At 36.8% G+C, this 25,061-nt stretch overlaps 2 long non-coding RNA genes across 3 annotated transcripts in view; one reads left to right on the top strand and one right to left on the bottom strand.

The window, feature by feature from the left end:
* Window positions 1-474: 474 nt before the first annotated feature.
* LOC147035778 (uncharacterized) overlaps window positions 475-25,061 on the bottom strand; it is a 97,282-nt gene continuing 72,695 nt past the window's right edge. The window contains exon 3 of the long non-coding RNA XR_015049593.1: window positions 475-838. This is a non-coding gene — a long non-coding RNA (uncharacterized LOC147035778). The remainder of the gene's footprint in view (window positions 839-25,061) is intronic.
* Window positions 6,049-7,736, top strand: LOC147035780 (uncharacterized). Of its 2 annotated transcripts, XR_015049585.1 has the most exons (4): window positions 6,049-6,617; window positions 6,769-6,927; window positions 7,252-7,309; window positions 7,601-7,733. It is a non-coding gene; the product is annotated as an uncharacterized LOC147035780 (long non-coding RNA). The 2 variants fall into 2 exon arrangements; XR_015049582.1 differs by having other exon boundaries at window positions 6,054-6,617; window positions 7,252-7,736.

Below are 25,061 nucleotides of genomic sequence, written 5' to 3'. Positions count from 1 at the left end.
TAGAAAGGATCATTCAACTGGGCAAACAAGGTGTCTCATAGTGTTGCACTCCTGGTGATATCTAATCTGTATTTTAGGTGACATTTGATGTTCTTCAAGAAGATGGGGATTCAGGATCCATAATGGAGCACACATTATTTTAAAATAGTCTCACATCCAAAATATAAAAGTAAAGATGTCAGGTGATTTTATGAAGAGCAGGTGTTTTCACATAAAATTTTTGAAAAAATGCATAATGATTAATTTTGTGTCAAATTGACGAACTTTCATCATTCTAATTTCTATTGATCCCAAATGATCAACCAGCTCTGGAAATGTCTCAATCACAAGTTTGGATCATATTTTCATCGCTTTTGAATATTGTGTTTTTCACCACAATCATTTTGTAAAAACAACAAAGGGATTCATATGAATTGACTGTCAAATCATCAATAATTGCCTCATTTAAGGCAGCATTGTGAAAACTTACCTCTTGTTTGCAAAAGCATATCATAGTTCCTGCTTATAACACAAGAAATGACAAACACAAGGGAAGTGGAGGCAAGTGTTTGCCTTATTGGACAGGTTGCATTTGTTGGTTCACCTACAAAACTAAAAGTACAAACAAAGCAACTTGTCAATGCCAAAAGTAAAAGTCCAATTCCAAATCGCATCTCATGAAGCAGACACATCATCATACCGATGAGCATTGTGAACACAAGTCCCAATGCAGTACATGCCAGCAGTGTAACACTGAGGGGGTCTGAAAAGTCCAAAAACTCAATAGGCATCTGTACACAACCATTATTTCCTTTTGTGGACCAGAACATCTCTGGACAAGAATAGCAGTTTGGAGAATCTAAACACAATTCAACAAAAATAAATGTTTGAAGCACATAATATTTACTTTGACATTCTTTTGAAAATAATTCTCACAAAATTGTCAGATTTAGATTCATATATCTGAGCCCCAGATTTGTATTTTTCTTTTGAAAGAGGTCCCATTCCCAAGCATTCCCTTTTTACAGCTTATTGTGACCCATCTCAGCCGTTCCATACCTTTCCCTCACCCCCTTTTGATTAATAGTTTTCACATGGTGTGTTCCCTTTCTGTTTCATCCCAGCTTTCCCCTTCCTTTTCTTGCTGTATTGCAACTTGTGTACAGCTTCTTCAACCAATGTGTTGTTCTACCCCTCCACTAGTTATTACTCTCGCTCTCAACTCTATCCTGCATTTGTATTTCCCAATTTCCATTTTGTTGCATCCTTCCATTGTGCTCAAGCTCTTTCATGAGCCTCGACTATGCATACTGAAATAACAGAATGTTTATTTCACAGGAAGTCCATAACTCCTTAATGAATCTCCATGGCTATAGTCTCCTTTAAATTGACAGAAATGAACCCCATCCAAGTGTGAAAGTTGCAGTTTACAACATAACTCGTCCATTTCCACTGTTTATGAATTAAACTCAAACCTCAAAACCTCCAGGAGTACCTGAAGCTGCAACCACCCCTCCACACCCACCAGTTTGTCTGTGTGTTGTACCATCTTCCAAACGGTGCCAACTCCATTTTCATACATCCATCCATTATATTTATATATATATATATATATATATATATATATATATATATATATATATATATATATATATATATATATATATATTTCATTAAACGTCAGACACCACCAAACCTATGTCCAGAGCATCACCTCCAACGCTAAATGGTGTAGGACTATGTCCAATGGAGATTTGGGGAGTGCACATGAAACTCCACATGTTTAGATTTAACCGCCGATCACATTGTGTGCCTTCTGGTTTGAATGGTTTGAGTTTGCAGGAAAAATTGTCTGGGTGGCAGAAGGATGGTTGTTCTTTGTGGATTATGAGGTTTTACCGTGTAAGACATAATACACGGCAATGCCCACCATAAGTCAGGAGGTGTATCTGATGTTTATACAACGAATGTAGTTATCATTAGTGAGATATTTAATAGTATGCCATCCTGATGAGGGAAAATAAGCCCGAAATCCACATTGGCATCTCCATTTGATGTTTAACTGATGTTGACCATGTAGTATTTGACTATGTGACAGAGTCGCCGGGCTGAGGCCTCTGGGTTGGAGGTGACGCATTGGTGAAGCACAACGTCCACTGGAGATCGGGGGAGTGCTCGTCACAATCCACAAGTTTTGATGGAAGATATAAATGTATATATGTTTATGTATATGCATACGTATCCATCCATTGGGACTGTAGATGCATTTCCTCGAAATGGGTTTGAGAGTGATAAACAAATAAAAGTAAAACTCAATAAACGTATTAAAATGTATTCAAATATAATATGATTAAACATGTATCGATTACAAATTAATATAATCATATCTTTTCTTTGTATGGAAGGATCAACTTTGACCAGTACAGCTATGAGCAGAGTGGCCTTCCAATAAGACAGATTCAGCATTTCTTAATATTTAAATATATGTTCAAGTTTTTATAACATGATAAATAGAAGGTACCAGCAAGCTGGATAAAGGATGTTAGGTTTAAGTAACTATCCAGATGTGCCTCCTTTCTTGATATTCCCTCGTCTGCCAAAAGGGAGTTGAACCTTCTCCTTCCCAGACCATAAATTGTATGTGATCAATATTGGTGCCCAATGGATTGCAGTGTTGATGTCATTCCTGAAATCGCAGGAAAACTGCACATCTGGTCCTGCAATATATATTATATATTTCCTACAAATAATGCTGATTGCTGCATAAAGCTGAAAATGATTTCCATCTGCAAATACATCAACCTGACAAACTGTGACACCAGCCTTGAAAAGGATAAAGAACTCTGTCTCACTGAAAGGTAGATACGAAATTGGGATTCTCAATTTGTTTGAGAGATCTGGAACTCGTATGTATTGTCCAGCATTTCCGATGCGCATAGTAATGTCTTGTGTGTGAAATGAATATTGTAATTGTATTGAAGGTTCATTGTTTGTTTTAACATTTTGGCGAGCCAGGCACTGGAGCATTAAAACCTGAAGGAGCGGTGGTGCGGAGCGGGCTTTTGGTAGGCACGAGCTCACAGATCAGAAAAGGTGAGAGATAATGATATTTGTGGGTGAGGGTGTGCTGCTGGCTTGTTGTGCACCTCCTTCTCTATTTGTAAAGGTTGGCATGCCTCGAACAAGAATTTCCATTGATTATATTTGAGTTTTATGTTGAAAGATACAAGTGTTCTATCAAGAGTTCTATCAAGAGTATATGCCAAGAGAGGAGTTGTGGTATTGTATGAGGAAGTCGGGAGTGGTGAAGAAGTATGTGAGGATCGTGCAGGATATGTATGAGGACAGTGTGACAGCGGTGAGGTGTGTGGTCGGAATGACGGACCGGTTTAAGGTTAAAGTGGGATTGCACCAAGGATCGACTCTGAGCCCTTTCCTGTTTGCAATGGTGATGGATAGGTTGACGGACGAGATCAGACTGGAGTCTCCATGGACTATGATGTTCGCGGATGACATCATGATCTGTAGGCAGAATCAGGAGCAGGATGAAGCGAGCCTTGAGAGGTGGAGGTACGCACTGGAGAGAAGGGGAATGGTAGTCAGTAGGAGTAAGACGGAGTACATGTGCGTAAATGAGAGGGAGGGTGGTGGTATGGTGCGGTTGCAAGGAGTCGAGGTGGGGAAGGTGGATTGGTTTAAATACTTGGGATCAACTGTCCAAAGTAACGGAGAGTGTGGGAGAGAAGTGAAAAAGAGAGTGCAGGCAGGATGGAGTGGGTGGAGAAGAGTTGCAGGAGTGATTTGTGACAGAAGGGTAGCTGCAAGAGTGAAGGGGAAAGTATATAAGACGGTAGTGAGACCAGCTATGTTGTATGGTTTGGAGGCGGTGGCACTAACAATAAGACAGGAAGCGGAGCTGGAGGTGGCAGAGTTAAAGATGCTGCGATTCTCGTGAGTGACGAGGATGGATAGGATAAGAAATGAGTATATTAGAGGGACAGCGCAGGTAGGACGGTTTGGAGACAAAGTGAGAGAGGCGAGATTGAGATGGTTTGGACATGTGCACAGGAGGGAAACGGAGTATATCGGGAGAAGGATGTTGAAGATGGAGCCGCCAGGCAGGAGGAGAAGAGGAAGGCCAAAGAAGAGGTTCATGGATGCGGTGAGGGCGGACATGCGGGTGGTTGGAATGTCAATGGAAGATGTGGAGGATAGAGCGAAATGGAGACGGTTGATCCGCTGTGGTGACCCCTAACGGGAGCAAGCCGAAAGAGGAAGAAGAAGAATACAAATGTTCTATCAGAAGGTATTTTCGGAGTCCCGAAAGTCCTGATCAGGCTGGAGGGTCCTTTTTGGCTTCGCTGGCAATGTTCATTTTATTTGAAGTCGATTTGACAATTTCAAAGGCCAGACTTGGATAAGGTGTTTTACAGCAGTGAGAAAGGGTGTTTCACAGATAGTTGAGAATAGAGCATTGTCCAACGGAGGTTGGAAGTTGAAATAGTGTTGTTTTTGAGTTGGAATTGTGCTTCCAGCTTGGAATTGAGGTTCGAACCGAAGGAAATTTGTGCATTGTTTGTCGAAGAGCTCTTGTATGATTCTTTGTATCTGGCTTGTATTTGTATTTGTATAATTTGTATTTGCCTTGCAAAGTGTGATAAGTTTTGTTGGATTTTTTTTGTTTTATTTTTTTTCCTCTCACTGAGTTCGTAAAGATGGGAAATTACTTTGGGAAAGTAACCAATAAAAGGATACCAGGCGAAGGTACACCAATTCGCTATATGTTTGAAAATTATGGAGCAGAATCAATATGTGATGTTGATTAGTGGTCGAAATGGACAGACGTAAACAGAAAAGGGTTTCCAGAAGAAAGTCCTTTTTAAAAAAAGCAGTATTGAAAACTTTAAAAAAGAGTTGGAACAAAGAGAAAAAAAGATTAGTACGGTAAATGGAGTGAATTGGAAAATATTTATGAAGTGGAATTCCGAGAGCAGAAATTGGGAGGAGAAATCCAAATTGGCAGGTCTAAAACATAGCTTGGAAGAGGAACAGGATAAACTGAAAAATGTAACAACCCAGATGCCCCTCCAAATGTCAAAGGCATCAGCCCCACCACAAGCTAGAGTGTGTCCTCATATAGTTGAGGAGGGAGACTTGATTTGGAGGAAACTCCTCCACCTTGCAGGCGATTAAGAAATCTGGAAAAACGAGGCCCACCTCCAGAATACAGAGTTGAACGCCCGGCAGACGGGGCTCAAGGTCGGGAGGCTGGGGGGGGGGGGGGGGAGTAGGGTAAGAATACTGGTTCTGGCTCACTTTTTCCCCATGTAAATGAATGGGGGATTTTCAGCCATGAAATTTTTCTTTTTTTTCCCCTGAAAAAATAAATCCCCTTTTTAGCCCAAGGTATATTTATTTGTCTCCCCTTTTAACCTGGAGCCTGGTGTTGGCTTAGTGGTTAGGGTGGCGGCTTGGGATCCCAGGGTCCTGAGTTCAAATGCCGTTGGCTGCGGAATTAACACCAGGGGGTTGACTCAGCCTGCCATCCTTCCGAGGTCGGCGAAATGAGTGCCAGTGTACTGGTCCCGGTGTATGCCCCGGTTAGAATAGGTGTACCATATCCCTGTGTGTCGTAAGAGGCGACCAGGGTTGGTGTCAGGAAGGGCATCCGGCCATAAAACATTGCCTCAAGAAAAAGCCAAACCCCTGCACAGCAGGGAAAAATGGCTGTAAAAACGGACATTTTTTTATTTCCCCTTTTAACCTAGGGGCTCTCTATTCAAATAGCCCATACAACAAGATAAAGATTTGTTAAAGGTGATTCTAAAGAAATATCTGAAACGCCTAAGCCCCAGGACACTCTTTATCAAATAACCCATACAACAAGATAAAGATTTGTTAAAGGTGATTCGAAAGAAATATCTGAAACGTCTAAGCCTCGGGGCACTCTTTATCAAATAACCAATGCATATTGTTTAGCTCACTCATTGAACCTATAAACATTTGTTCATTCTCAAATTCCTTCAATAGTTTAATTTTCTTTGCGCAATAATCCCCATCTAAAACATTGAAAAACAAAACATTTGAATCTTTATATTTTTTAAGATACCCCTTTTGTGCCATTACGAAATGATACACTTCTCTTAATGATCTCATCTGGCCACCGCCCGAGTTGCAAATCATTTTTGTACATAAACCATGCCATAAAAAAAGTTTTGTTTCAAATGTTTTCAGTTCATGCCGTGAAAATGAGGAAGTGTTTTTTTTGACACGGCCGTGCTGTGTGAATGAGGAAGTGGTTTTGGACTGTCATGCTGTGAAAAAATAGGAACTATTCTGTGAGACAAGGTCTCGTGTTTATATTTTATCTCAGAACACGAACTGAAAACATTTGAATCAAAACTTTTATGGCGTGGTTTATGTACAAAAATGATTTGCAACTCGGGCGGTGGCCAGATGAGATCATTAAGAGAAGCTTGTCATTTCCTGTGCCCACACCCAATGATTAAGCAATCTCCTCATCGTTGCTTTATAAGCGGTTCGCCAGACAAAGTTTCTGCCAGACGGGATTTTCATTTTTACAACTGAGGCATGGACGATCTTTCTTCCGATGAAGCCAACAGCCCACTACAGAGTTGGTAAGTTTGTGTATGCTTTTCTCTTTGAACGATGAAGCAAATGATTATTAATTAAATCATGATAATTCTGATATATATATATATATATATATATATATATATATATATATATATATATATATATATATATATATTTTTTTTTCCCTGACAGGGCATTGGAAGAAATTGAGTTTACATATCACGACGTGGTTCATGAAATTAATACTCTTATTGAAGAGATCAATGATTTTAGAAGAGAATTGAAAGACATTTACAATGAGTGGCATGAAGTCTTATCACGTCCTCTCATCTCGAAGGAATTAAACCAATGGTGAGACACGTGTGTGTGTGTCTGTCTTTCTACCTACCTCTCTCTGCTCTTATTGAAGAGGCCAATGATTTATAATGACTGGTCTCTGATCTCGAATGAATTAAACCAATGGTGAGACACGTGTGTGTGTGTCTATGTGTGTGTATGTGTGTGTATGTGTGTGTGTGTGTGTGTGCGTGTGTGTGTGTGTGTGTGTGTGTGTGTGTGTGTGTGTGTGTGTGTGTGTGTGTGTGTGTGTGTGTGTGTGTTGCTTTCCCTGTCTATTTGTATCTCTCTCTGTCTGTCTCTTCATCTATACCCTTGACTTATTATTTTTTTTTTCAGCACTATCGCACAACATCAGCTGTTGAAGCAATCTTGTACAACACATGATTTTCTGGAGGTAAATATTTCTGAATTATTATTAATATCACTCGTACAACACATGATTTTCTGGAGGTAAATATTTCTGAATTATTATTAATATCACTCTCTCTCTTTAGAATGTCGCCTTATGTTGGTTGCATCATTAGTTTGGACGTGGTTTTGTCAGTACACTGGAATTCATTTTATTGACCTTGAAAGGATGACAGGCTCCTGGTGTGTTAATTCAGTGGTCAACGAGGCTTATTCATATTACCATGTAATTATCTTTATAGAACCTAATTATTATCCACTTTTTGTTTCAAAACAGAATATGGTGTCTGAGTTTCGAAATCACAAGACATCTGAAGAAGATTGCTGGGAAAGATTATACATTCTCGCAAATGAATATTTAATATTTTCAATATTAATAAATAATATTTGTTTTGTTTACAATTACTTGATTCTGAATTACAAGAAAAGAATAAAAGAGATGTAAAGGGGGGGGGTTGGGGGGAGGGGGTAGGTGCGCTCCCCCAATGACCCATCACCCCTCATCCCATCCCTCCCCTCCCCATGTGTGTGTGTGGGGAAGGGTGGGGGTGGGATGAGGGAGGTGGTGGGTCAAAGGTGGGGCGCACAGGGGGATGAGGGGGTGGGGCTTGTGTGGGCGGGGCTTGTGTGGGCGGGGCTTCGGTGGGGGCTTGTGTGGGTGGGGTGTGTGTGGGAGGGGCTTGTGTGGGCGGGGTGTGTGTGGGTGGGGCTTGTGTGGGTGGGGCTTGTGTGGGCGGGGGTTTATGTGGGTGGAGCTTGTGTGGGAGGGGTTTATGTGTGTGGAGTTTTTGTGTGGAGCTTGTGTAGGCAGGGCTTATGTGGGAGGGGTTTATGTGGGCAGGGTTTATATGGGCAGGGGTTTATGTGGGTGGAGCTTGTGTGGGAGGGGTGAATGTGGATGAGGCTTATATGGATGAGGTTTGTGTGGATAAATGGATGGGTGCAGAGATGGGGGGATGGGTGGATGAGTGGAGCTTGTGTGGATGGTTGGATAATTTTTTAATTAAATAAACATGTTGTGTGTGTGGGGAACTAATTAACTAATCACTAATTATGTGATTATGATGAATATGGGTGGAGCTTGTGTGGGGTTTGTGTGTGTGGAGCTTGTGTGGAGTTTTTGTGTGGAGCTTGTGTGGAGCTTGTGTGGGGTTTGTGTGGGGTTTGTGTGGGCGGGGCTTCTGTGGGTGGGGCGTGTGTGGGCGGAGTCAAAAAGGGGCGGAGTCAAAAAAATTCAATTTATTGGAGCTTGTGGGGGGGGTGTGATGGGGTTTGTGTGGGGTTTGTGTGGGCGGGGGCTTGTGTGGGCGGGGCTTGTGTGGGTGGAGTCAAAAAGGGGCAGAGTCAAAAAATTTCAATTCATCTTTGTCTTTTGTAATTCCTGTGAATAAAATGAACCTAAAATCTCTTCCCCTTCCAAATCATATATCTTATAAGTCCAAGGAACCGTATCTATTGCATCAACAATTTTAAAAAGCTCGTTGGTCCATCTTTTCGTATAACCTTTTTCAAAATGAGATTTCCACCTATATATTCTTACGATATCACCAACTTTGAACTTAGGTTTTCTGACATTAATCTCTTTTTCATATTTTAATTTTGTAAATGTTTCTGATGGTTTCATATTTGTTGCCGTGTGAATCGTGTCATTATACTTATCCACAATATCCTGAATAAAAGATGACCATTGTTGTGAACCGAGTTGTGTGAATTTTTTATATAGTCTCTCTTTTAAGGTACGATTAAAACGTTCAACAACAACTGCCTTCCCTTCATTAAAGGTACTGTATAATGTAATACTGTTATTTTTTAGAAAATTCAAAAATGTCTTGTTATAAAACTCTCTACCCTCATCAGTCCACAATTTTTTAGGTTTTCTCTTACTTTTATTAAATATCTGTTGAAAAGCTAACATAAGAGTATTACCTGTTTTGTTTTTTAAAGGGACAACCCACACATATCTACTCCTCAAATCAATAACGGTTAAAGCATACTTGTACCCCTTATCATTATTGAGTTCAATCAAATCAGCAGACAAGATATAATCTACTTCCTTGGAATAAACTTTCCTTCTCTGAAACTTTGTGAATATTGGTTTATGTAATTCATCAGCTAATTGCTCTTCAATCTTAATGACATCATTAGAGCTTACAAGTTTTTTGAATTTCCAAGTCCAAGTTTCAATTTAGCACTGATCATCTTCTTCACAATGAACCGATCAACTTTTTCTTTCAAGGTTGGATTTTGTATCAGAGACAAATTATACAACATTTCTCTATCGGCTTCATGCTTTTCTTCCAACGTTGTGGTATTCCCATAATCAATATCGTGTCTCATGCACACTTCATCAACTCTATTGATAGGCTTACTCCAGGATTTAGGATTGTCTGCCTCATCTAATCTTTTATCCAAGTTTGTGCCTGGACCACAGAAAGAATACCCTGGAAGATGTAATTCCCCTGGTATTCCAGTAGTTGTAAATTTACTTCCTAATAAAAACTTTTGTATATCTCCTCCTAGTTTGTGTTGGGAGATAAATTGATTTTTTTTTGAACCACACACCGAACATATACCTTTTTGTATAACCCTGTTATTTTTACTTTTAATATATGAAATATTTTTAGTATGAGTTTTCTTTTTACATTTGAGACAATAACTCATTTATTTATGAGAAAAATTCCTGCAGAGTGCAAAAACCTTTTTAGTTTCCAACATGCACATTTGAATCTTAATTTTTAAAACATAAAGAATCCTTAGAAATGCCTTCACTCTCTCCCCCATTTATTTAAGAAAAAAAAATGAAAAACTTGAATTAAAATACATGTCTTCTCGATGTCAATAGTCTTGTCGAAAGTATTGTAAATAGACTTATCAATTCTTTGTTTTCCTCCTCGGTGGGTTGAGTTATTTTCTGTAATACCCCTATTCTTTTTTGAATCTCACTGGTTTCCATATTTTGATATTTATTCATCCACTCTCTTTCCTCCCTCTCCTCCCTCTCTCTCTTCTCTCTTCCTCCCTCTCTCTCTTCTCCCATTCATCCCTCTCTCTCTTCTCTCTTTCCTCCTTCTCTTTCTTCTCCCTCTCCTCCTTCTCTCTCTTCTCCTTTTCCTCCTCTTCCCTCTCTTCTTCAACTCCTTCCTCATCCCTTACTATCCTTGAATTACTTACACCCCATAGAATATCATACATGTATTCATCAGGATTTCTTGTTATTCCTGTATCCCAAATAAATTTTTTTACAACAGGAAACCAATAAAATTTCTTTTGAATTTCTAAAAGAGCCTTTCCTTTTCTTAACTTTATAATTTTTTCATTATTTAACATTCTAATTAAATCTAAAGTTGTCGGTTTATCAACATCAGCATAATGCCAATCTTTTATTGAAAATACCTCATTCTTATGTTGTAGAACATATTTATTAAAATACCGAATACCCTTTTCTTGAAGGTATGCTTGAACACAGAAATGATAATTTTCTTGAAGCCTTCTTGCTGTCATTTATGTATTTGAAATATATGTTAGAATAATATTATGGCACGAAACACCTCCCCATCTTCCCATAGTTAAATCATTTTGTATTTCCTTACTTATTATATATAATCCTGTTTTTTCTGTTTTCATGAGATAAACAAGGGCAAAACCATTATTAAATTTACCCTTATTAAATTCTTTTATTTGTTGTTTACTAATCGTAGCCCCACAAAACTCATTCTCAATACCAAGTGGATAATATTCTTCCTTACGAGACTGATTTAATTGTTCCAGGTCTTCGAGGTTAATTTTAAATGACCAATTATACCCTAAATCATTCATATCATACCCCCATTGTTCTATTCTCATACAAACGATACGCCCTTCTTTATAAAAATTTATTTTAATTCGAACTGTGAATTCTGTATGACCTGGAGATAATATCAACACTTCTGTATCTTTGGAATACACAGCCGTTTTATTTAAGTATATATATTGTGATAAATCACTTAATCTCACCAAGTCATTCGCTTCAGTTGGGGTTGGATAATTTTTTAATTTATAAGCATTTTTCATGTTAATATTTTTGGTTATATTATATTTATGTCGTTCAGCCTGTGCCTTTGTGTAATAATTTGATAAATCAATATCCAGTTCTTGAGATACACCAAAGATAGAACCATCTTTACCAACATAAGTCATTTATATTAGATTAAAAATAATATCATAAAATGTTTTATTTTTGTTGAGTTGAAATAACACATATAGGCATAATTGGCCACAACACTTGGAATTTAATTCTTGGACTTGAAATGTTTGATAAACACCATTCTGTAAGAATTTTATGACTTCAACAGGTGGTGGAAGACCAAAACTATCAAAATAATATTTGTCTTGACTATTAAAAATACAAACCCAATGAGAACCGTTCCCATTATTATCTTCTAAGTTCATAATAATATTCTTTGTATGTTTCGGCACATTTGTTAATTCATCTCTCATACAAATAACCACATTATGAATTTTTAATTTCTTACAATATTTGACAAGTTGTAAATTTGATGTTGTATTCTTTCCAAATTCTGTCAACCACTCATCAATGCTCATTTATTTATTAGAAAGATATAATCCATTACCTCTTTTCGTTAATTTTACACCTGCTTGAGCTATAGAAGAAAGCATATCTCCAACTAACAATCTCGCTTTATCAGGCAGACCTTCAAGTTTTTCAGCAAAATCTACAATTACACCACTTCCACTAATTTGTTTCTCCAACTCTTTGTTATGTCTTTCCAATTCTTTTTGAGCCTGGAGTTGAGCCTTCCTTTCGTTGGCAGTTTTCACCGCTGTAGAAATACCACCCGTCAATGCTCCAACCGCACTTAAACCAGCAAATAAAGGAATTAGAAATGGGAGAAATCCTCCACTCGTCTCTCTTATTGAATATTTTTTCAACATTGGTTTTGTCATTTTAATTTTAAGTGAGCCAGTGTCATTCAAGATTTTAACCTGTTCTCTTGTGAGAAAAACATGAATTTTTACTGCTCCTTTTCTCTGAATTGTATTAACGTTAATCGTACAAGGCTTTTGATTTTGAACACAAGATGATAGTTTATGAAGATTGATTTGATTAACATATACCCCAGTTGGTACTTTGCCACTCATTTATTTAACATAAAATTATGTGAGACTAATCATCACACCATTATCTGTATTAATCTGCAATTCTGTTTCTTCCAAAAGCAAACAATATGTATCAACTTCTTCACTCTCTCCTCTTTCAATGTATAGGGAAGTATCCACTCGATTAGACTTTATAGTTTCCTTTTGAGCGCTCAAATCAAACGCATAGATTGTATACAAACTTTTAAATGCTGTCATATCCAAAATAGGTTCTTTATTTCCATTACTTTCACACACCTTTTGGTAAGACTTGTATGCTTCAGCAAAATCATTTTTTTCCCAATTAATTTCCAATCTATCTCGTGGGTAAAATGTTCCATCTAGAGAAACGCGAAGTTGTTTCACCTTAGCATTATCACTCAATGCATTATTCTTATCAGTCGCAGTATCACCATCTGGCTTTTTAAAAATGATCCACAGATATCGTGGCTTTCCTTCCAGAACACCCAAATTCCACGTGTAAGTAGTTTGATTGAGTTTAACGTGTTGACATCTTCTTTTGAGGTATGATACACTGAGTGGTTTCTTTGAGTTAAGTCTTTGATTCAACATCTCTTCTGTTTTAAGATTAGGAGTATATTCACTGATATACCAACTCATTTCCTCAATTACAAATTTATTCTGATCACCAAAAGCACTACCAACACCAAAAAGCAATCGATTTTCATTATCATTCCTTTGTAGTTGAAATCTAATTTTAAGGCCATACAGAACTTTATCATGATCACAAAATCCAAATATACCTTTAAGAGGAACTGCCACAGTAAAACTATTTTCTGCTTTTGTATCATCATTATACATTCCTTTCCTTTGAGTATATCCAGGGTCTGTGTTTGTTCCCGTTGACATATCAGGAATAAAACCTTCGACAGACCCCTTTCCCATTCTATCACTGAATGTATAGAGTGTAAATTTTATCATTTCAGATACAGCAGAGACATAATCAACCGCTTCAACTTCTTGTGTTCCAATATACAAACGCACACTATCAAACATTTTCCAGAAGAAATCATTTACAAGTGTAGCGTTTGTGTTATTCCCAGCCTTAGTGAATTTAAATTTACACAACAAGAAACTTTCGGAGAGATTCAAATAGGTTTGTTGATTATTTATTTCAAAACTTTTTGTACCATTCGTATTCCAGTCTGTTCCAGTTATTGCATTTACCTTGAAGTAATCTTCTTTTTTAGTGGAGTTTGAGATAATAATAGTATCATCCAAATCATAGATACTATCAATTGCTTCCATACTTGTATTTATTTAGGAAAAAAAAGATGTTAAAACTTTTGAAACCCTGATCCAAGTATTTGAATTATTTTCTGTGGTTATTGGGGGGACAACTTAGTTTTGCCTTTCTTAATTTCTTTTATTGCTTGTAATTTATGAGATTCCTTCTGAGCATCTTTTATACTCTTTACAGCACCTGCTACATTTCCCACAGCAGAAGCAGTTGAACCAATTAGATCTTTATGTTTAAGAATAGTTGAACCAATACCCATGAGAGTATCAATTATACCATCTCCTCTAAATTGATGTCCAACACCCCTTTGTCTCTTAGGTTTATAGTATCCTCTACCAAGATACATACCTTCACCCTTGTAGTATGGGGAAAGGAACATCCCATCCCCTGTAATTATTTTATATTTTCCCAACTCGTGTTTCCTCACAATAACCATCGTATTTATTTATTGGAAAACTTCACGTAGGTGAATTCTGATGGATATAACTTCTCCATTAAAAGAAATCACACGATTATCTTGGTCGGTTATCCTAAAATTTACTCTGTGTATGGTTTTTCCTGACACAGGTCGATAAACCAAATTTTTGGGTTCCATATTGAATTTATAACCAATTGGGGTTGAGTATGCGCTGAATGAAAATATTGTATTTGTTTTTTTCCCATCATTATAAGCACCATCAATCAAATCACAGTGAATTAACACCGAATTTATTCCTGAGGATATTTGAATGACATTATCACTGTAAAACGTCCCATTAGTTTCAATCTTTTTTGAGGAGAAACCCAATAACTCTCTAAATGAATTATCAATTGTGAAATCAACCTTGTAGTTATTTTTAACTTTAATCGTTGATTTTGAAGTATGTTTTTCAATGTTTATAACAATATTTTTTGGTTCATCACCCTGTTCTTTCATAAGACGAGCAATTTCGGAAGATATTTGAGAAATCTCATATGCTCTGGGTGAGACTGTTATCGTTTTGTATCCACTTCCCGGATTATAACTAAACTTGTCATTTTTCTCGGTTATATTAAATAAGTTTCCATGGACAATAAAGATGCCTCATATTCTTTTGTTGTGTCAAGTTGTCGTGGGTATGGGAATGAAGATGTGTGGTCGCTTGTTGTGAAATTGAAACTAAGGATTGTGCTTCTCATCTTATTTAATATGAGATTAAATGTCTTTATATTGATATTTATTAATTATTTTCATGTTCATCAACTGGTCTAAAATGGCTGATGCTTCATTAAAACAATTGTTATTTCCAGCCTTCTTACTGCCTAACAACAATAACAGTCTATTAACTAATTGCGATGGGTCATTTGGAAGAAAACTAACACCTGAACCAAGGATACTTAAAGCCTGAATAATGTGTTTCTTCTTCTCATTCTTCCTACTTTTACCAGAAAGAATAACCTTATAATTTAGAGTGTTCAGCAGATCAATATATACTCTATCATCATTATTTTCCATATCCAATGGTTTATCAATATACTTTGATTCATCCCTCAAAGTTGAACCTTGTCTTCCATCTTTTGTGAGAAGAAACATTAATCTCGGAGTTAGTTTAACAGGGGGTTGAGCAGAACCCAAGAACCTTAATTCATCATTAAATATCAATACCTTTTCTTGAACAAGATGAAATATTGCTGATTGTTCTGTTTCTTCCCTTGTAAGGAAAGGTGTGTTCTCACCCTCGTACTTTACATTCATTTCTCTAATCAATCTTGTAAAGTAATTCATTTTTGGTGTAAATCGAAAAGAATTATTTTCCTTTTTATATTTTTGATTATCATTAATTAGAAGATAATCACAGAATATACATTGTTTATAGGCTTTTGACTCTGTGTTTAATCCCCGTCTTTCACACGCAGGGCAATTCTCAAATTTGTCATATGGAGAATCATGGAATTCAAGAGGCTCAAAATCGAGTAAACTATTCATATTTATAAAGTAAAATTTTACTTAAACTTAAATTCATCTTCGATATCTTCTTCGATACATTCAGAATCATCTATACTTTCATAACTATCATTTGAACACCAACTCTCGGTGCCATAACTATCGTTTGAATGCAAACTCTCGGTATCATAATCACTCTCATAATCTTCAAAATCTTCAGTTGAATATTGACTCATTTAATTAGTAGAAAAAACATTACCATCGATATCGATATACATTTTTTCATTAACAGATTCAACTGCTACATTTTTTATATTAAAGGTAATTTTAAAATTATCCTTAACTACAATTGAACGAAATGTCATTTCACCTGATATATTAACATCCTTTATTTCATCAGGATTTATATCTTTAGGGTTGTTGAAAAAAATACAAATTTCTCCTTGCATATTACAGATGGTCTTATCTTTTCTTTCTAAAGCTTCATCCATAAGGTTTTTATTTTTTGATACCTTTTCTTGTTTCATTGCTTTTTCTAGTTTTGAATATATTGCCAGAAGGAGAGGAGAAACTTTTGTTAGAGATACCTTCATTGATGTTCTTCCAGGTGTACTAAAAGCCCTTCCACTGAAGTAAATTGAAGAACTCATCATATCCACCATAATTGTTTTTATCCAATAGTTGTTATATTTATCTTTGTTCAATTATACATCCTTGACATATTTCTCAGCATCTTTAACAAATGAAGAGATTGATTGAAACTTGTCTTTTGTGTCTTGAAACATTGTATTTATTAAGTGAAAAAGTTGGAGGATAAAATGGTTTTAAGCACAGATTCACCTGTAAAATAAACGAAATTTTCATCAAGAAAATTTTAGTTTAAGCACAGATTCACCTGTAAAATAAACGAAATTTTCACCAAGAAAATTTTAGTTTAAGCACAGATTCACCTGTAAAAATAAACGAAATTTTCATCAAGAAAATTTTAGTTTAAGCACAGATTCACCTGTAAAATAAACGAAATTTTCATCAAGAAAATTTTAGTTTAAGCAAAGTTTTATTATATAAATATGGTGAATACAACATACTGCGATGTTTGTAATCACGAATATAAACATTATAGAAAACACCTCCGAACCAACAAACACACATTTAATCTATTTCACAAAATATCCCCTCTTGAGTTGGAAAGAAAACATTGTGATACCTGCTCAAAGGATGTTTTGAAGAGTAGTTATAATAGACATCTTCAATCACAAAAACACAAGAAAAATGAGTTTAAAGTAAAGGGAGACTATTATATTGAAAACACTGATGGGGCATTTAAAGGGCATATAAAAATAAGGATTTTTCAATTTGGAGAACCCGGTCCATCATCAATAGTTGAATCAATTGAAATAGTGAAACCTGATGTTGAAAAATTTATTAAAAAAACATTAAAAGAAATGAAAACTTTAAAGTTTTATCTGGGAGTGAAAATGAATATGAAAAGACAAGATGAAGAACAAACTCCTTATATGAGGACAGATCTTCATTTTATTACATCATTTCAAGATTTTTTGAATAGTGGGGTTTATGAAGAACTATCAAGACAAGAGGAGGATGTTGATAATACAGTGGTAGGAAGTGGATTCAATATTAAAAAAATCATCTTTTTAGATATACACATTCTAAAATCAAACCCTCTTAAAGCTTCTTCTTATATTGAATTACCAAAAGAAATAAAACGAAAGAAGGCAGTTGTTAATATTAAGAATAATGATAATAAATGTTTTCTCTGGTCTGTTCTTGCTCACTTACATCCACCAAAATGTAATTCAGAAAGAGTAAAACAATATATGAAATATGAGAATACCTTGGACATTAAAGATTTTAATTTCCCAATGCCACTAACAGATATTCCTAAGTTTGAGAAAAAGAATAATCTTTCTATTAATGTATATGGATTAACGGATACAAACAAAGTTCAAATATTAAAAATTTCAAACAACTATAAAAATGAAGAAACACACATTGATCTTTTATATTTTAGTGTTGGAAATAATTCACATTACACATACATCAATAATTTATCAAGATTAATCTCTTCTCAGGTATTCAGAACAGCAAACAAAATATATCCTTGTAAGCGATGTCTTAATTCATTTCATACAAAAGAACGATTAGAACAACATTCAAAATATTGTAGTAATCATAAATCAGCTGTAATTACAATGCCTAAACCTGGTGAAAAGATTTCTTTTGAAGATTATAATAAATCTATCATGCACCCATTTGTGATATACGCTGATTTTGAATGTATCCTTAAAAAGATAAATACTGCTTCTCCTAATCCAAAAGAACCATATACAAATAAATATCAAAAACATATTCCTTGTGGTTTCTGTTATTATATCAAATCATCTGTTGGAGAAAAGTATAATAAACTTGAACAGTATAGTGGAAAAAATGCTTCACAAGAGTTTGTAAAACGATTAGAAAAGGATTGTATAAGACTAAGTCAATTAATGAAAGAAACAAATGAACCAATGAAATTAACCATAGAAGAAAAATTAGAATTTAGAAAGAACAATATCTGTCATATTTGTGAGGAGGAAATTGAGGAGTCTAAAGTTAGGGATCATTGCCATCTTACTGGTAAATATAGAGGCCCCGCTCATTCCTGTTGTAATCTTAATTATAAATTACCTTCTTTTATTCCAGTCTTTCTTCACAACAGCGCCAACTATGATACACATCTATTTATAAATGAACTTTCAAAAACACCAGGGAATGTTTCTGCCATAACAAACACAAGTCAAAAGTATATTTCATTTACAAAAATGATATTCACAAAACCTATAACTCGTATTCGGTTTCTTGATTCTTACAAGTTTATGGGAACACCACTAGCCAACCTCGCATCAAATCTAAGCTCCACGGGCTCTTTTCCAAATCTTAATTCATTCTTTCCAAAAGAGGAAATTCTAACTAAAGAGGAAATTCATATTAAAGAGAGAATTCAAAGTAAAGAGGAAATTCTCATGAAGGAGGAAATGAATGAAGAAATTCTTACTGAAGATGAAATTCTAATTATACAGAAAATTCGAACAAAGAATGAAATTCTAACTAAAGAGGAAATTCTGATTAAAGATGAAATTCTGATTAAAGAGGGAATTCTAACTAGAGAGGAAATTGAAACAAGGAATGAAATTCAAAGTAAAGAGAAAATTCTTACAAGTAAGGGAATTTATCCTTATGGTTTTATGGATTCATTTATGAGATTTAAAGAAACACAACTTCCTTCAAAAGAAAGTTTCTATAATAACCTTTATGTAGAAGAGATAAGTGATAAGGAATATAAACACGCACAAGAAATTTGGAAAATATTTAAGATAAAGAACCTTGGAGAATATCATGATTTGTATCTAAAAACAGATGTTTATTGTTAGCTGATGTGTTTGAAGCTTTTAGATCACTCTGCCATAATAAAAATTGTTATGGATTAGATCCTGCCCACTATTTCACAGCTCCTGGTTTAGCTTGGAGTGCAATGTTGAAAATGACAAAACAAGATATAGATTTAGTCAGTGATGTAGATATGCTTTTGATGATTGAGAAGTCTAAGAGAGGTGGAATATCACAAGTATGTTCAAAAAGATATGCTAAAGCAAATAATAAATATCTTCCAAATTATGAGAGTGAAAAAGATAGTAATTATTTGATGTACTTTGATGCTAATAATTTGTATGGATGGGCAATGTCTCAATCTCTGCCTTATGGTAAATTAGAGTGGGTGGAAGAAAAGGATTATGAAAAGGCTTTGATGAATATTGTTATTTCTTCTCAAGAGAAATTGAATGACAAAGAAGAAGGTTATTATTTTGAAGTTGATTTGAAGTACCCGAGTGATCTTCATAATAAGCATAAAGACCTTCCTTTTGCATGTGAGAAAGAAACCCCAAAGAAAGAATGGTTCAGTGATTATCATAAAAGTTTTAATATTAAAGGCAAATCAACAGAAAAGTTATTAACAACATTCTATGATAAAGAGGGATATGTTTTGCATCAAAGGAACTTGAGACAATATTTATCTGCTGGGTTGAGAGGAGCTAAAATTCATAGAGTTTTAAAATTTAAACAAAGTCCTTGGATGAAAAAGTATATTAAATTCAATACAGATATGAGAACAAATACAAAAGTAAAATTTGAAGGGGAATTCTATAAATTGATGAATAATGCTGTCTTTGGAAAGACAATGGAGAATGTTAGAAACAGGCAAAACATTAGATTTGCAACATCTTGGAAAGAAGCTTCTCGATTGATAAATAAACCAAGTTTTGAGAGAGAAGAGGTTTTTTCAGAGAACTTTTCTGCTATTCATATGAAAAAGGAAAGTATTGTCATGGATAAACCAATTTATATTGGAACAGCAGTTCTTGATTTATCAAAGATATTGATGTATGATTATTTGTATAATGATTTAAAGAAAGAGTATGGTGAAAATGTTTCATTGTTGTATATGGACACTGATAGTTTTATTCTAGATATAAAAACTGATGATGTTTATAAAGATATGAAGAAAAACATTGGAGTATATGATACAAGTAATTTTAGTAAGAAGAGCGAGTTATTTTCAAAAAAGAATGAAAAGTTTATTGGTAAGTTTAAGGATGAGTTGGGTGGAAAAGTAATGAGTGAGTTTATTGGATTGAGAGCAAAGGCATATGCTTATAAGTATGGTGATCAGATTGATAAAAGGTTAAAGGGAATAAAGAAATATGTAATAAAGAAATCAATAACTTTTAGAAATCATTATAATTGTTTGATGAATAAGAAAGAAGAATATAGGAAAATGAATACAATAAGAAGTTATAAACATAAGATATATAGTGAAGAAGTAAATAAAAAGGCATTAGGGGCCTTTGATGATAAGAGATTTATTTTAGATAATGGAATAGATTGTGTTCCATATGGATATTGTATGATAGAGTGTATAAAATAGATTGTGTTCCATATGGGTATTGTATGATAGAGTGAATAGAATAGATTGTGTTCCATATGGACACAAGTTTTAACGATGGGAAGATGGGTTCGGGTTTTTAAGGGCTACCGCCGCGTTTTTCACAATATATAAATGGTCGAACCAAGTATTAGTCAAACTAAAGAGTGGAGAAAATCTCAGTCTTGGTATATAAATGGAAAACATAATGAATGTGAAAAATATCAAATCAGTCTTATTGAAAAAATATCTAAAACAAAGGTAAATAAAACAAATATGCGAATCAATTTAAAAACCAATAAGTTAGAGGATGTAAAGAAAATAATAAATATGTTTGAATTGACTGAAAAATTTGATGGTTATCAATTGAACAATGGAAAAATAATTTACTACAATATCAAAATGATATGCAACTCAGGAGGTGGTCAGATGAGATCATTAAGAGAAGTTTATCATTTCGTAATGGCACAAAAGGGGTATCTTAAAAAATATAAAGATTCAAATGTTTTGTTTTTCAAAATTTTAGATGGGGATTATTGTGCAAAGAAAATTAAACTATTGAAGGAATTTGAGAATGAACAAATGTTTATAGGTTCAATGAGTGAGCTAAACAATATGCATTGGTTATTTGATAAAGAGTGCCCCGAGGCTTAGACGTTTCAGATATTTCTTTAGAATCACCTTTAACAAATCTTTATCTTGCTGTATGGGTTATTTGATAAAGAGTGTCCCGGGGCTTAGACGTTTCAGATATTTCTTTAGAATCACCTTTAACAAATCTTTATCTTGTTGTATGGGTTATTTGAATAGAGAGTGCCCCGAGGCTTCGACGTTTCAGATATTTCTTTAGAATCACCTTTAACAAATCTTTATCTTGTTGTATGGGCTATTTGAATAGAGAGCCCCTAGGTTAAAAGGGGAAATAAAAAAACGACCGTTTTTACAGCCATTTTTCCCTGCTGTGCAGGGGTTTGGCTTTTTCTTGAGGCAATGTTTTATAGCCGGATGCCCTTCCTGACGCCAACCCTGGTCGCCTCTTATGACACACAGGGATATGGTACACCTATTCTAACCGGGGCATACACCGGGACCAGTACACTGGCACTCATTTCGCCGACCTCGGAAGGATGGCAGGCTGAGTCAACCCCCTGGTGTTAATTCAGCAGCCAACGGGGCTTGAACTCAGGACCCTGGGATCCCAAGCCGCCACCCTAACCACTAAGTCAACACCAGGCTCCAGGTTAAAAGGGGAGACAAATAAATATACCTTGGGCTAAAAAGGGGATTTATTTTTTCAGGGGAAAAAAAAGAAAAATTTCATGGCTGAAAATCCCCCATTCATTTACATGGGGAAAAGTGAGCCAGAACCAGTATTCTTTCCCTACTGGGGGGAATTGGTGTTCAGCATTCCAACTTCCTGCGGTGAGCACGAGATCCAAAGTAGTTGAATCATAGCTGGTTACGCCATTTACTTCTGAGAAGGAGCTTAGAAATAAACAAAAGTATTCTGTTACCAATGCCGCAATGAGAGTATTTGCTGGAGATCAAAATACCCCAGTTTATATGTAGATCATGGACTTTTGCAGAAGTAAAAGCATTGGCGAGAGAAATGCCATCAACGAGACAAAATCCGGCACCATTTTGGGAAAAACTATTAATGATTGTGGAATGCCATCGGCCATTAATAACGGATTTGGATATACTGTTAAAAGTGGCAATACCTGCAGAGCTTCTGCAGACAGTGATAGCAACAGCAGGATAGATGTCATTGGTAGCATAATTGAAGACCTGTATGACACGCCAGAGAGGCAGGCTAAAACGGATCGGATAAATGCACTTGGACAAGCCATCCAAGCAGTGACACCCCGTACAGACTGGGATAAAGTGCATGGCTGTGAGCAAAACATAGGTGAAGATTCGAAGGATTATCTGGAGAGATTGCGAGAAGTTTTGAATTACATTGGGAATGACTGAGAATATAATGGATGTGCCATTGAAGCATGCTTTTATGAATGGAATGTTGCCAAAACTTCAGACAGGAGTAAATACATAATGTATTGGTTGGGAAACAAAACCAACAAATGAAATAGTTGATGTAGCTGTTCATTGTGCATGGCAGACATAATAAATCATTATTAGGAATGTTCCCTGCTCGTTTTTGTCATTTCTTCCATTGATCCAGAATGGTCTGAAACCTACTTTAGCCGGGACTTTATTCCAATTGATCCGTTCCTTTTAGCCGGTACGTCCTTGGCAGTGTCCCTCAGCTGCTTCCCATCCGGAAAAGTGATCCGATCAGGTCAAGTGATCCGGGTCGGACAAGGGGTTCGGTGAATGGAATGAATTTTCATGTTCATGTTCCCTGGTAATTAAATCACATGATTAATTCAGTAACCTGATTAACCCATCAACGGGAGGACTCCAGGTCACGCGGTTGAGTTATTGGCGTCCACGGTCGGTTGAGCGACCCGCCACGTCATGACCTCATCACGACCTCGAATGTTTCGTGACCTCGTCTCATTATCTGTGTGCGATGGCCTACCATTCCGGCGGAGTCTCGTGGGAACCGACATAGCTTCCCCCACCGAGTGGTATTCTTCCCCGGCCCGCAACAATTACGAATTTGGAAATCAATCGCGCTCAACATACAGGTTCCTTTAGCTCAGTTATGTCGATAAGTGCATGTTCCCTAGATAGCTCACCTTCCATTGTTTAATGGGCAGAAATCGAGTAAATGCACTGTGATTCAATTTAATAGTTAGGCAACGATCACAACAAAAAAGGAAGCCGACCCTCCCCCTCTTCTGGGAAGAGGAAGAAGAGCCCTCCCGTTCTGTGATTCATGATGTAAACAGCTCCCTCCCACCCACGGTTGTGCGGGCACGAGGGGATAAGTCACTCCGGGAGCGGGGGAGGGGCAGAGAGGGATAAGGAAGAGATTCTCTGCTTGGTTGAGAAGGCCTTCGGGTTCTGCTTGGCTCAGGTTAGGGAGAAGGCTTTTTGGTTCTGCTTGGCTCGGTTCGCTTTTTGGGCTCTGGCTTTGTTCGGAAGAGAGGTGGTTCGCTTTTTGTGCTTGGTTCATCGAAAGAGAGTTGAGCTGATTGCTCGGCTCGAGCTTGTTGGTTGTTGTTCATCGAGAGAGGAGGGCCAGTTGCGAGAGTCACACGTGTTTTGCGCTCCACTTTGTCGTCCGGTTTGGCTGGCTCTTCTTGGTTCGTGGAGCTCTTTGTTCTCTGCTTGGTTCCCGGCTTGGTGCGATTCATTGGCCTCATCATGGAGGTGGTTCTTCGAGGAAGCGACGCATCGACGGGAAGGATTGGCGCCTCGTCTCACCAGCACATGTTCAGAAGCGCAAGGGGATTCGCTGCAGCTCGGGAAGGATCACGGCTCACGGCGATTGGATCCAGCTCAATCTCGCTGGAGTCCGGGTCCAATCAGAATGAAGACCACACGAGGTGGAGAGGTTCGACATAGGTTCTGGGTTTCAGCTCATCTGTTCCTCCGAGCTGAAGTCCGTATTAAAGGCATCAGCCACCATTTCTTGGGTGTGTGTGTGTGCATACGATTGTCCGTGGGCCCGTCTAATAAGTATGAAACTTAAGCGCCTGTGTTGTACTTGCTTTACATTTCATAATAGAACTCGGATGTAGGTTTTTGCTCGTGCCCTGTCACCTATCCACATTCTTTCATTGCTTGCATGCCTGTGTTCAAATAAATGTTCCCCATTGTTGAATGTCACCTGCTCGTTGCGTCCCTTCCTTCATTGACTGCCATTAAGCGTTTGGGGAATTAACTTGCTAATTAAAGCTGATAAACGTACATCTGGTCCAGCGGGACTTGGCGAAGTAAAACCGATCGGCTTCGCATATGGAATGAGCCGCTTAAGCGGCTCGTTCTCGTGCAGGCCCCACCGAGGTATAAACTCCCGGCATTTCTGTCCACGTGAAAAGTTAGGTATATCGATAATTCGGCGATTGACCCTGTAGCGCGTGGACGGAAAGGTTGGCTAGTTTATGGTGTTATAAAAACACCCATAGCTGGGTTTCGGCGTTGGGCTGGAAGCTACGACTGGATTGCGCGTTCGGTGGACGCGTGTCCTGGATTGGGTTTAAAAGGTCGTGCGCATGCTGAACGCATGGAAATCCACAACACTGGTGTCAGGAGTGGGATGCAAACCCATCCACCTCCGCAAATTTGAAAGTTTGAAATACAACACTGGTGTCAGCGAGCGGCATTCAAACCCCTCTGTCTCCAAACAAAATTAACAGAACTGGATCAAGGGTGTGCGAAGCAACCCTCCGGTTCCATTAAATTACGAGCATTTTAAATTAATTCCTGGCATGCAAAATGGCAGCTCAAGGCGAGCAGGGGCAGGAGGGAATAGATTTAGATATAGAATCTCTGGCCCAGGACGACACCGTTATGCAGGTTGAACTTTGCCTGCAACCAAACTCGGA

This window comes from Eptatretus burgeri, chromosome 1 (genome assembly GCF_056783735.1).
Source record: "Eptatretus burgeri isolate ZD-2024b chromosome 1, Ebu_testis_v1, whole genome shotgun sequence".
Lineage (NCBI taxonomy): Eukaryota > Metazoa > Chordata > Myxini > Myxiniformes > Myxinidae > Eptatretus > Eptatretus burgeri.
This window is presented reverse-complemented; position numbering and strand designations above follow the sequence as displayed.